This window comes from Cannabis sativa, chromosome 1, assembly GCF_029168945.1.
Source record: "Cannabis sativa cultivar Pink pepper isolate KNU-18-1 chromosome 1, ASM2916894v1, whole genome shotgun sequence".
NCBI lineage: Eukaryota > Viridiplantae > Streptophyta > Magnoliopsida > Rosales > Cannabaceae > Cannabis > Cannabis sativa.
The window spans coordinates 4,008,438-4,023,436 of record NC_083601.1 but is presented as its reverse complement, the minus strand read 5'-3'; the positions used below and the strand labels follow the sequence as shown (position 1 = coordinate 4,023,436).

The window sequence follows — 14,999 nt, the reverse complement described above, 5'->3', positions numbered from 1 at the left end:
GGAAAAAGGGAGATTTAAAACTATGAATAGTAGACATGTTATATTCCAAGAAAATATTTTTCCTTGTTTACCTAATGAAAAGTCTAGTGCAGAAATGGAAGATACTAACCCTGCAGGTACAAACCTAGAAGTTAAAACAGGTTCGAATCAGGTGGAACAAAATGGAAACACATCGGGAATGATTTAGGTGGAACCAAACCAAAACTAGCAGCCCATGAACAATGGTCAAGGGGGAGGAACTGATGCTCAACAAGAGATTAGGGATGAAGACACCGAAGAGGACCTTACAAACTATCAGTTGACAAGGGATAGGACTAAGAGGACTCCGAAGCCTAATTAGAAATACAGCTACAACATTTGGAGTGAAGAATTGGCTTATGCTCTTCTAACAGATTTGGAAATGGATGATATGGAAGCGAAGACTTATAACGAGGCGATTAATGGAAAGAACTCCAAAGAATGGAATAAGGCCATGGATAATGAGATGCGATCTCTCAAGAAGAATAAGACCTGGATTGTAGTACCAAGACCCGAGGGTAAAAGTATTGTGTCTTGCAAGTGGCTGTTCAAGCACAAGGAAGGAAGATCTAAAGATGAGCCTATAAGGTACAAGGCTAGGCTAGTCGCTAAAGGCTTCAAACAAAAAGGAGGTATCGATTTTAATGAGATTTTCTCTCCGGTGGTGAAGTATAAAACGATTAGAGTGGTCCTAAGCTTAGCAACACAGTTTGACATGGAGATAGATCAAATGGATGTTACCACTGCCTTTCTCCATGGGGAATTGGAAGAAGAAATATACATGACCCAACCAGAAGGGTATGTAGAGAAGGGAAAATCGAACCATGTTTGTAAACTGGTTAAGTCCTTATATGGACTCAAGCAATCCCTTAGGCAGTGCAATAAAATGTTTGACACCTTTATGATGAAACAAGGTTTTTCAAGGAGTTACTATGATACATGTTTCTATCACAAGGGAACATACATCAACACGGTCATCTACCTGTTACTTTATGTAGATGACATGCTTATTATAAGCAAGGAAAGATCTCAAGTGGATGAGATGAAGAGGCAACTCAAGGCTGAGTTTGAGATGAAAGACTTGGGAATAACATCTAAGATATTGGGTATCACTATAAAGAGGGACCAAAAGTTGGGCAAACTATTCCTAACACAAGAGGACTACATTCAAAAGATTATAGAGAAATTTTTAATGAAAGATTCAAAGAAAACTTCTCAGCCAATAACTAGCCAGTACACTATTATAAAGGAACAATGTCCTAAGGTTTGGAAAGACGAGAGAAGGGAAGACGATGAGTAAAGTGCCTTACTCAAGTGCTGTTGGAACGATTATGTACTTGATGGTATGTACAAGGCCAGATCTGGCCTTTTCCATAAGTACCTTGAGCAAATACATGGCAAACCCAGGAAAGATTCATTGGCTTGCAATGAAATGGGTTTTCAGGTACCTAGTAGGAACACCTAAGGTTGGACTCATTTACAAGCAACAAAAGTTCAGCACCAACATAGAGGGATACATCGATGCCAACTATGCTGGGGATAGAGACAGCAGATGGTCTACTTCGTCTTACATGTTTTTACTAGGAGGGAACTGTGTGAGTTGGAAAGTGTTGGATTTTATGCCCTAAATAAAACTCATTTCAATATAATCAGATTTACTTATTAATATAGATCAGAAATAACATTTAATGTTGCATGGTTCACATGATTTATTTCATGATTATATGTACATAATGTATAAATTCATCTGAAACCCTTTTCACATACTTGATCCTGTTTATTGTGCGAATCGACACATTGGAAAGTAAACATGACTATGTGAATAAAGTTTCCTAGATTTATCAAACATAGGGTTTTACTGATATGATAATCTACAACAAGAGTTTACTTGCATTTGGAGAAGTGCTATGTTCTTTCCAGAGCATTGGTTAAAGTAAAGCTCAGGTTGGATGCATGGAGTATGCATCGGAAGGGACCGATATTGAACTTTGACTTAGATTTATTAAACTTACCGTAATATCTATTCAAGTCAATATCGCCTAGTTGATCCTATATCAAATGATCTTAATCCTGATATGATTAGGCTCAATCTCGAGAGGCTATTCGTGTTCTTTGATTTGTTAGTTAAACCTACTTTTAGGTCAGGGTGATACGTACATTTTGGGAACACGGTAGTGCAATTGAGTGGGAGCGCTATCATAAACATGGAATCTATAGCTTCTATTTGGCGAATAGTAAGCAAAGGATGATCTCCTTCGAGCTTGACCAAACGAACATAAATGGTGGAGTACTCATTTCACATAAGCTGAAATATCATTTATACGGGGTCAAGTGTTTTAAGGAATAAATACATTGTAGGGTGTAACGGTAATTTAATCCCTTTACAGTGTAGATCATTCATATAGAGGATCATTGATCACATTAGGATTATAACAATGGATAACTAATGATGTGTCTATATGGTGGAACATATAGAGCATTCTATATACTGAGAGTGCAATTCTAAGTTCTATGCGTGGATTCAACGAAGAATTAATAAGTTAGTGAATTTTAGTGCTAAATTCTTGATCTACTTATTGGAAGCTCGGTTATATAGACCCATGGTCCCCCCACTAGTTGAGATAATATTGCTTGTAAGACTCATGTAATTGGTTTTGATTAATCAATTATAATTCTCAAATTAGACTATGTCTATTTGTGAATTTTTCACTAAGTAAGGGCGAAATTGTAAAGAAAGAGTTTATAGGGGCATATTTGTTAATTATGATACTTTGTATGGTTCAATTAATAAATATGATAAATGACAATATTATTTAATAATTATTTATAGTTATTAAATAGTTAGAATTGGCATTTAAATGGTTGAATTAGGAAATTGGTATTTTTGAGAAAATCAGATACAAAAGGTGTTAAAATTGCAAAATTGCAAAGCCCAAGGCCCAATCCACTTATGTATGGCCGGCCACCTATATGTATATTTTAAATTGATTTTTTCATTATTTTAATGCCATATAATTCAAATCTAACCCTAGTGGAATGCTATAAATAGATAGTGAAGGCTTCAGAAAAATATGACTTTTCTTCAGACTTTCTGAATCAGAAAAAACTGAGTCTTCTCTCTCCCTATCTTTAGCTGACCACTCTCTCTCTTCTTCCTTAGAATTTCGAAATCCTTAGTGTATGAGTAGTGCCCACACACATCAAGTGATACCTCAATCATAGTGAGGAAGATCGTGAAGAAAGATCATCAGCAAAGGAGATTCAGCATCAAAGATTCAGAGAAAGAGATCCAGGTTCAGATATTGATAATGCTCTGCTACATAAAGGAATCAAGGGCTAGATATCTGAACGGAAGGAGTATTATATTCCGCTGCACCCAATGTAAGGTTTCTTAAACTTTATATGTGTTTATTTCATCGTTTTAGAAAGTTCTTATTTAGGATGTTAATAAACATACTTGTGAGTAGATCTAAGATCCTGGTAAAATAAATTCCAACAGAAAGCCCAACTCCAACCTGTGGTTGCACTTTCAACAACAGAATCAGAGTACATATCAACCACAGAAGCTATTAAAGAAGTCATATGGATGAAAGGACTCTTGACAGAGATCAAGATACTTAAAGAGGTTCCTAGAGTGTACTCAGACAGTCAAAGTTGTGTACATGTGTAGGAACCCTGTGTTCAATGACCAGAATAAACACATAGAGATTAAGTATCACTTTATAAGGGACAAGGTGACTCAAGGTGAGATACATGCGGAAAAAGTTCCTACTGAGGAGAACCCAGCAGATATGGGAACTAAGGTGGTGACTCTCAACAAGTTCAAACATTGTATGAACCTGTTGGGAGTTGACACAGGATGGTAAATAGAAACTTAATCAGGCAATGACCCTCAAAGACAGCAACAAATAAATACAGCAAAGGCAAAGACTTTTTTGGACTGCTAGTATGGAAATTTAGGTGGAAACATGTTGGATAAATTCCCATACTATCTGTCTCATAAAGAAGTTACAAGGAAAAATAAAATAAGACCTTTTACAAGCTTCAACAGACCATTATAACTCTTAGAGTAGTCGGTTCTGTTTTCATAGGCTTAGATCTTTAAAGCTCTTTACAATAAAGAAGTAAATAAAATATCTCAAGACTCTAACTAACTTTCAGCTTTACAAGGAAATATCAACAACAGTTTTCTAATTTCTCAGCTCAAAACAAACACATCACAACCAACAACAACATTATAAATAAGGATCAACCTGCCCATTTGAAGAGAGTTTTTGTTTTTGGCCCAGAGGAAAAGAGTTGCAGCAACCATTTTTTCTTACGAGAATCACCTCAGAAATAAGAGAGAAAAACAGAGAGAGTTAGAGAGAAATATTGTAATACAAACCAGAAATTAAAAGGAAGAAAAAGAGAGAAAGAGAAAGAGCAAGAGATTACCTACTAAGCTTTGTGGCTAGGAATCTCCAATCCTTGTAACTGATATTGTTTTGATAATGAAGACTCAAGCAACTTTGAGGGTCGCTTGACGGAGACGTACCTCTGATTTAGAGGGAACTCCGAAATCATTTCTTGGTGTTCTTCTTCTTTATTTTTTGCTGGTTTTTCTTTAGTCTTTCTCTGGTTTTTTGGGTTGTGTTTTGTGTGTGTTGCAGGTGTGAAGGAGCTGCTGTAGGAGGAAGAAAAATGCAGCAGTAGGTTTGGGTTAGAAAGCTCTCTTAGAGCTTAAAGAAGGAGATTAGAAGGGCTGAAGAAGAAAGGAAAAAAACGCAGCAGTGGGTTGAAGGTGATGAGGGTTCGGCTGCTAAGTTTTCAGCAAGAAGAAGAGAAGAAGAGAGGAAGTGGCTGCTAGGTTTTTCAAAGGAGAAAAGGTGTTGGGGCTGGTAGGGTTTTCAGCAGTAAAGAGGGGTTTATATACTGCCATAAACAACAATGTTTTGATTGAGGGAAAGCCTCTTGAATCCGCACAAGAGGAAGGTCATATTTGACCTTGGTTTTATAACTGTTGGGGTGTTGGTGTAGGGGCATTTTCGGAATGCATTAATTTCCTACAGGTTTCAAATACAGATGGTCACTATGAGCATTCTTGACCATTTTAAATAGTTGCTAGCCTTATTTTCGTCAATTTTAAAGGGTCGCCTATCAATAAAGATCCTTCAAAACTGACATTATAATGAATAAATAAATAAATAAAAGATTTCCAAATCTCATTTACCATTTTAGATTTTGAACCTAAAGAAACAAACTAGCACAAAGAGAGATCAGATTTAAAATAAGAAAACTAAATAAACAACAAAATATATACATGTCAAGTGTAAATAATTTCCAAATCTGATTACAATAAGACTTTTAATAATCTCCAAATATTATTATTTAATCATTTACTGTTGATGCTGAAAAGTTATCAATAGTAACTCGCTAGATTGGCGAGAGAATAATGAACGTAAATATATAATTTAGAGACACACAAAATTTATAATAGTTGGTCACTCATGTACACGATAGTAATAGAACTACGTCTACTTCGAGTTTTTATTTCTCACGAGATAATAATTACAGAAAGAGGCTAAGTGTTTAAATTTTGGTTTCTAGAGAGAGATGTTCTAACCTTGTGGATAGTTTTCTGAATATAAAAAACGAGCTAAGGGATCTCTCCGTGAAGAAGATTGAGAAAAATACAAGTTCACAATTTTTGAATTTAATTTAGTGATGATATACAACGGTTGTATAGCTGTGTAAGTTGGGCTACTGTACAGGGCCTCCGAAAAATGAAATGCCCAATATATATTTTTTTAATAACTTTTAGTTTTTTTTTAAATAAAATTATTTTTCAAGGGGCTAACAACTTGTCTCAAAGCCTTCTATTATACATTTTCAACTGGGATTATTTTACAAAAACATAAAAACAACAAAAAAATTACAAAAATACAGTTTCACGGAATTTTAAACATTTTTACGATTTTATTTACAAAAAATACGGTCTTTTTATGTTGTAATCTTGTTAATTTGTTGTTGATTTTTTGTTATCTGTATGTTATTTTTTATTGTTATTTTCATGTTACTTTTATGTAATTTTTTTGTTAATTTTATGTTGTTTTCGTGTTATTTTTTGGAAAACCGTAAAAAAGTAAAAAAATATTCTTTGAACGTAAAAATGTAAATATTTTATGAAAAATGGTGTCTTATGTAATTATTCCTTTTGGATTCTGAAAGCCTATTTTTAATTCCATTACTGCTTTTAAGAAAAAAATAAAATTCATTACTGTTATTTTTTTTCTTCAAACTTTTCATATTTTTTTTTTCTATAATAGTTTGAATTTTTAGGTATTTTGTAAAATATATAACGGTATGACAATATTTAAAACTATTAAATTGTAATTTTTTTGGGGTTTAATTTTTAAAATTAGAATAAAACTTCCAAAATATTTAAGAAGACCTATAACTAGATCGTGACACTTGATATCACTATAGAAAGAATTTCATATTTTTTTATCATTTCTATTCGTCAAGAAAATAATATAATATATATAAAAAAAAATATATCTGTGGAATGAAATCATGTCATATCATGGGTGAGGAAAATAACAAATTTAATATCTCAATTAATCATCGTATTGTAGATTACGTACCTTTCTTTACCACCAAAATCTTTGTCATAATCACACCTCTTCCTTTTTCAAAAATACAATGTTTTTCTTCTCGATCGCTTTTCATTTTTGGTTTCACTCAAAATGTATAATTTAATCTGGCAGTTTTGGTGTATAGCAATTATACATTTACTACTTTTTCCAAAAGTATATTTTGAGAAGTCGAATCCAATTATAGCATCTCCTTTATTTATAGGAACCATTATAGTCTTAAATGCTCACTTGGATGGGATCTAGTGTAGATTTGAATTTTTTTTGTTTATATATGTATATGTATATCATTAACCTAGTTTGCTTATAGAAATGTTTGAATATTTCAAGACCGCATAATGTTTTAGCCTTTTAGGCAGTTAATATATAAATATACCGTATTATTGTAGACTTGTAGTATGTGTATGTTTATAATTAAGTGTAAAAAAAAAAAAAAAAAACGTCCACAGTATTTATCTATAACCTTAATAAAAATGAGAATGTTCATGGGCCTTTTACTATTAAATTACCAAAATAACCTTTAATTAATTATGAAATTACAAAAAAAAAAAAATCTCCCATTTAGAAGCAAATATGTCTATTTAATACCTTGTATGTACTTTTTTTTTTTTTAGAAAAGAAAAAGTCATCTATTAGTGATAAATATGTCTATTTATGTCTTTTTCTTACAACAATATATACATATAGTTTAAACTTTAACATATAAAATTAAATTATTTTTTGCTAGGTGAAATATTGGTGGAGTTCAATATTTATTTGAAAGCTCTTCAACTATATGTGGGTTTTTCAAAAAAAATAAATAAATTAATTAAATGAACTAATTTATACATTTTTCTTGTATAATTTATACATATAGTTTAAACTTCAATATCTAAAAAATTATAATTTTGTAATGTTGATTCTTTTTATTTTATTGTTTTTAATTTTTTTTTATTTTGTTTTAAAAAAATATTTTAATAATAATATTAATATTATATTTTTCTTCAAAATAATTAATTTTTTTAAAAAATAAATATATCTCACGTTCGTAGCACGAGTGTCCTAACTAGTAGAATATTAAAAAAAAAAAAGTCATTTAGAATAATCATTTACATTCACAAGTTGAGGTTACCTTATATGTATGTATAATGGTAAAGGTTAATTTGGCCAAAAATTTACTTAAAAGCATATCTTACCCATATATTTAAACTATACCATTACCACATATTAAATACAAAAGATGAGTGTAACAGTACTATGTCTATATCCCTTGTTCATTGCTCCATATAAGATATAATAAAAAGATTTGAGCGGTTACTAGAAAGACTTCATTTTGGTGAAAGACTCTTTAGATCTCTACCACTACCAAAAATTAAAGTCTTTGCTTAGGAAGCTAGCTAGTCTGTCGTCTATGGATGATTGAGCCAGACATGGGTTGCCGTACGTCTATGGGGTTGTAGAGCTACTCCACTACTTTATTACCAATTAGTTTCTAGATTCAACTTCTTAAATTTTATGGTATACTTCATTTTATTCTACTTTTATGTTCAACTATATTTAAATTAAATAGAATCACTTGTGATTCAAAAATAGTGAACCAAAGATGGAGTCGTTCAAAATTAATAAGTAAAAATAGTTATTATCTTGAGAAAGGTATTAGAGAGTCTCTTATTGATAATGTGTGGGAACATTATATTATATATAAGATGCACGAGGTATACTTTACTCATTACCAATTAATTTTGAGAGAAAATTTTATATTCTCTTAAAACTAAACGTTGACAACGACGTGTGAATTGCGAGCGGCATTGGATTGGTGATCCAAGTGGCCGCAGATTTTGCTGTTCTTCAAGGGTTGTTTCTTTGCTCACGGCTGATCGAGGTTCAAGGATGTAGAGGTGGAATCTAGTTGTACTCGTGTGTGTTCTGCTCTAATAAATAAAACCCCTCTTGTGTCTTAGTATGGTAATGTACTCATTGACATTTTTTCTGTTTGTAATAGTGGTAATGTTGTTTGTGTCAAGCATTGCAACATAATACATGATGCAGTATTAATATTAATGTAATCATTTGATTCTGTCCTTACAGCATCTCCAAGGAGTACATTAAATTTGGTGTCACACTATTACCAAATTTAGTGTCAAAACTTATTTCTACTCTAACCATAACACCAAAAATTACACTAAAAAAATATTATATATTATTATATTAATTTTTTAATAATAGTAAAAAAAAATTAATATTATATTAATTTAATAAAACAGTACAATTGTTAAAAGATAATAATACTGTAAAATCGGTAAAACTTAATCATGCCCCACAAGATTATAATCCATATTATGATTATCTCGGTAAATCAGAAAATAATCTTTCACATTATTGAATTGTTTTTGTCTCTCGATTGCCGAAACAAGTAGGAGTATATCAGTATACCACTTTTAAAGATGTGCATTAATAATTTATTTTTATTACCATAAAAATAATTTATAGTATTCATATTTAAATTTACACACAATAATTAAAAGGTGCTTTTACAATGCACTCTCTAAATAAAAGAGTTACCCGTGTAATAGACAGTTTGAACTTTATTTTCGGTGTTTTAAATTTATCCGAATATTTTCAAAATTTTGCAGGATGTCTTAAATAAGTATAATGCACCCTACTATAAAAAAAAAGTCTAAAATTTCGAAATAGGTAGAAGTACATCAGTGTACCAATTTTAAAAAGACACATTGTAATTTAATAAATACAATTAATAATATAAACATATACAAAATTAATTATATATATATAAAAAAAAAATATGCCGTGTGAACAGTGCACAGCATATATGTCGTGCATTGTAGCACACACGGCAATTTAGTGTAATGTTTGCAGTTATGTTGGAGGGCCAATTCCACGGCATCACCAAATATGAAGCCTCCTTGGTGATGCTCTTATTGCAATGGATGGTGTAAATTTGTACTAAATTTAGTTCAAAAAATAAATCAATGTTATACTCAAAATTTATAATTGTACTTCAATACACTAAGAATAAAATTAACTTTCTTTTATTAGAAGTGTATAAAAAAAATTAACAAAAATATTAATTTTTTATTAAAAGTATATAAAAATTATATTAAATATATAAATAAAAAATATATAAAGTTATTAATTACATAGTTACAAAAAAATAAATAAAAAATTATATTTATTGTAGTGTAAATTTTGACACATGCTATATTTTGTGTTAAATTTGGCACAACTTCTAGTATGTGCTAAATTTGTGCCAAAAATGCATATAAAAACATTTATAGTACTCCATTGGAGATGCTCTTAGATGTTGTAAATTTTGTGTTAAATTTAGCTCAAAAAATGAGTTGATATTATATTCAGCCCATTCTTAATGGTGCACACGAGTCGGATTTTCAGGTTTTTGGGGTTTCGAATTCGGGTATTCGGGTATCGAGTAGTGGAAATGTACAACTGAACCCGATGTTTGGGTTTGCGGGTGTATCGGGTTCGGGTTGGGTTTAACCGGGTTTGGGCCCTATTGGGCTGAGCCCGAATTTTTAGTTTATGGGCCGACTGTCGACTGTTGAGGCCGAGGCAATGCCACTGCTGTGGGATGGGACTCCGCCGGCGAAGAGAACCAGTCGCCGATTGGTGTGGGTGAGTCGGACGAGTCGACTGGGACGGTGAATGGTGGGTGTGGTGTGGGACGGTGAGTCGTGTGGGTGTGGCCATCGGACGGTGGGTGAGGTGACTGGGTGTGGCCGCCGTGGTGTGTGGGTGTGTGGCCGACCGTGGGTGGGTGTGACTGTGGGAGTGGGACGACTGTGTGTGTGTGATAAATAGTGAATATTTTTAATATAATATATTAACTGAAAGTGAAGAATGAAGATTGAAGAAGAAACGATAAATAGATTAGAATTTAGAATATGAATAGTCTATTCATTGATTGATTCATTTATTAATTCATTGATATTTGAAAATGATTAAAAATTTAAATGTAATTTAGTTTTACAGAATAGTCAATAGTGGAATACGAATAGGCAAGACAGGTAAGTAAATGTATTAATTTTTTAATAAAAGAAAAAACAGTTTTTAATTTTTAATATTTTCGGGTTGCGGGTTCTAACCCGACCACCGAACTTAACTAATATGTGACCCGAACCCGACACCTATTACAATTATTTTCGGGTTCAACCCGACCTGACTATACGGGTTCTCAGTTGGCCGGTTTTTTTGGCGTCGGGGCGGGTCGGGTCTTTGGGTTTTTCGGGTTTGCAGGTCTAAATGTGCAGCCCCTAATTCTTATAATTGTACTCCAATGCACTAGAGGTAAAATAAACTTTTTTTTTAATAGAATGGTTTAAAAAAGTTAACAAAAACATTACATTTTTATTAAAAGTATATAAAAACTACATCAACTATATAAATAAAAACGTAAAAAAGTTATTAATTACATTAATAATTAGTAAAAAATAAATAAAAAAGTGATATTTATTGTGGTGTAAAATTTGGACCATGCTATATTTGTGCTAAATTTGGTATAGCTTTAGTATTTGTAAAATTTAGACCACATTATGACCACTATTAGAATTTAATTTTATTAACATGGGCTACAAAATACATATATAAACTATAGTAGACATTACACAATATATGAAAAAATTATGGGATTATTTTACAAAGACACAAAAATAACAAAAAAATTACAAAAATACGGTTTCATAGAATTTTAAATATTTTTACGATTTTTTTATTTATTTACAGAAAATACGGTCTTTTTATGTTGTACTCTTGTTAATTGATTATTAATTTTTTGTTATTTGTATATTATTTTTTGTTGTTGTTTTGATATTATTTTCATGTTACTTTTATATAATTTTCTTGTTGTTTTTCGTGTTGTACAATCTATGGAAAACCGTAAAAAAAAATTAAAAAAAATCTTTAAACATAAAAATGTAATTTTTTTACAAAAAAAATAGTGCCTCATCACTACAACATATACCCTCATTAGTGACGGACTACTCCACCGCTAATAACTCCTGATTTGGCCGCAATAGGCTATTAACGGAAGAAGTCCCCCGCTAAAAGTCCACCGCTAATACTATTATTAGCGGCAGAATTAGTCTCCATCGTAAATAAATAGCTGCTAGTACTATTATTAGCGGCGGAATTAGTGCCCGCCGCTAATGCCTTTTGCCAGTTTCGAACTTAGCAACTGGCAGAGGGCATTAGCGGCAGGATCCCGCCGCTAATACCCGCAGCTAATACTATTTAAAAATAAAATAATAATAATTTTATAAATAATATTATATAATATAATAATATTAATAATTATATAATATTATATTAGTGATTATATAATATATAAATAATAATTTAAATATAATTAATCAAATTATAAATATTATAATTTAACTCTAATAAATTTAATACACAAATACACTTTCAGTTCCAATTAGGTAAGTGCATTTAATAGCTTGTTTTAATTGGGTAAGTGCATTGTAATACCGTGGGCTTAAATGTACCATATTAAAACTAGGATTGATTAAAATATTTTTTTATTCAACTCTATTTTCTGACATTTGCTATTTAATTGAGAAATACTATTTGTCTCCCACGTGTCCATCATATAATGTATTATCTAACTAATTTTTTATAATTGCTTTTTTATTAATTCATTATTTAATTTTAGGACATTTGTCAAAGATACAGAAATAGATAAAATCCTAATCAATTTTACGGTGATATATTTTTAGTGCAAAAATGTAGAAACTAAAACTTTTAAATCAAAAATACATTCTCCATTTTACCGGCAATCAAAAGCCAGCGACATCTATCTTTAGCAGCAATCCAAAATGTGACCTCCATCTTTAGCAACTATCCAAAATCCGATGAGCTCCATCTTTACCAGCCATCAAAATCTGGTGAACTTCATCTTTACCGACCATATGAGCTTCATTCCTAAAAAGTCAATTCATCCCATAAAATCTTTACTTATCTTTGAAATTTCCAAATTCTTTCTTAACTGTGTATAGAAAATTCATACCTTGAAACTGCCAGTCGCAGTCACAACTTTTCTTGGGTTTTGGTTAATGGGGTCAAATGGGTTTTGATCGAACAATTCCATATTAAGAACTAATGAATTGAATAAGAATTATAGGTCAAACATACTAAGAACTCAATGGTGGTGGACGCACTGAAGTCGTCGAGGTTGTGATGCCAAAGCAGAGCTGGTTGAGTTTGGGAGAAGAAGATGAAACTGTGATCTTACTGCGTGAAGAGTTATTGGGATTATTTTAGAAGAAAACGTAAAACGAATATAAAAATTTAATTATTGTATAATAAAAAAAGAAATTTTTTCATTTATATATTTATAACCAATCTTTTATTTATTTATGCAGTAATATTAAATTTAATACACAAATACACTTTCAGTTCCAAAACTCACCCCTCCTCCTTTAACGGCGCTCCTACTGATACCCAAGGCTAACCCATCTCTCATCAACTTTTTCTATACTACATCCTTCTGCTCAAATCTAGTTGACCCAGATGACTATAATGACCAATCAAAGTCCTCCACGTATGAGTCTTACTTCTTTTCTAAGCGACATCAAACATCAAAGCCAAAAGAGAATAAAAATAAAAATATTGCAAGAAAAATAAATCAATGCAAAGAGTTGAGAGTGAAGAAATTTTTAAAAGAAATTCTCAATCTGATTAGGTAAGCTACATTATATCGAAAAATCCAAATAAGAAAAAGCTCTATTCAATCATATATATAAATTGTTACCTCCAAATAAAGTGAAGGTTCTCCAAAGTGATCAATTTTGAATTAGTTTCAGTTAAGAAATAAGAAAGATAAGAAATCAATGAACAGTGAAAGAGAGGAAGAAATGTAAAAATGAATAAAAAATCAAAGTTAACATAAAATTAAAAAACACAAATACAAAAATAGAAAAGATTAAAAATTACTGTGAAAATGAATATAAATTCCTTAAAAGTCCACAAAGATGGTGATTTCCCATAAAAATATGGGTTTATAAAACATTAAATAGGTGAGATCCACATTATAAATTAATAATAATCTCTTACACTACACCACATTGTAGTGGCCATGTATCTCTTTTTATACCTACAAAAACATAGTGAGAACCATTTTATAATAAATCTTCACAAGTAGGACATTTTCAAAATTTCCCACCTTAAAAAAATTTTATAATTAAAGTATAACAACATAAAATCTAATTGCTCACACAAATTAAATTAAAATACTAATGAGTTTGATCAGGCCCGGCCCTGGGCATAGGCGGGCTAGACCTGTGTCTAGGACCCACCTAGCCTAGGGGCCCAAAAAAAAATATTTTCCTTTGAAAATTATATAATTTTTTTACTGATTTTAAAAAATACTAAAATTTTTTTTTAAATAAGGACTCAAAATAATTATTTTTTTATGGCCCACTAAATTCAGAGCCCGCTTAAAGTTCGATTAAATATTAGATGTATTGAATTTTTAGAGATCTGATCTAACATTCGATTTCAATCTAATTAAATATTTAAAAATAACATAAATATTCAATATTTAAGGGTGAATTGTAATTAAGTTAGATCCTTTTAACAAACATTAAAAAGGAAATTTCTAATTAAATAAACAAATTCGCCGCACAAGACCAAAGTAATTATATATATCCAAAAAAAAATTAATAAAACCACAGTAGGCGTATAGATCTAAAAAAAAGACCACTTAGGCATAGCATTAGCTCAGGGCTCCCACTTTAGTAATTCCTTATTGACTGGAGCGTGAAAATCACGTGCGGCGGCGTAACTGTAGGAAATGGTTTGTACTTGTAGTTAAACAACTAACCACTGAGCCATATAACTGTAAGCTGTAACGGTGTACCCTCCTTTACCTGCATCTACCCCAAAGTTTCTGCAGCACTGTCGCCACAACCACTCGATAAGCGCGTGACAAACATAGAGAGCCACATATGTCAGCGCACGCGTGTCTTTGCCTTGGACAATTGTGGGCCCCCAACAAATTGGGCCCAACTGAAGTTACCCAATACGATTACTCTTTGGGGCCCACCTCCATCATTGGGCTCCACATTCTTTGCTCTCTCTCATTTCATCACTTGAATTGAATCCGCGCAATTTACTCCGTGATTGGAACCCCTCACTATTTTTTTTTTCTTTTATTGTTATTATTATATTAAATAAAAAAAACTTATTTATATATTAATATTCATTTATTATGTTTTCTCGACGTTCTGGTTTCACTTTCATACATTCGAGTATTTTTTATTTTTATTTTTTTGATTGAGAAAGTACATTTGAGTATTGTTAAGATGTAATATTCATCAACAAATGTGGAGTCAA

General features: G+C 31.3%; 1 long non-coding RNA gene across 1 annotated transcript; it reads right to left on the bottom strand.

Annotated features, from left to right (window-relative positions):
* Positions 1 to 12,028: 12,028 nt before the first annotated feature.
* Positions 12,029 to 13,793, bottom strand: LOC133030261 (uncharacterized). The gene is made up of 3 exons (XR_009684114.1): positions 13,417 to 13,793; positions 13,075 to 13,226; positions 12,029 to 12,896 (listed from the first exon to the last, which is right to left on the bottom strand). It is a non-coding gene; the product is annotated as an uncharacterized LOC133030261 (long non-coding RNA).
* Positions 13,794 to 14,999: the final 1,206 nt, after the last annotated feature.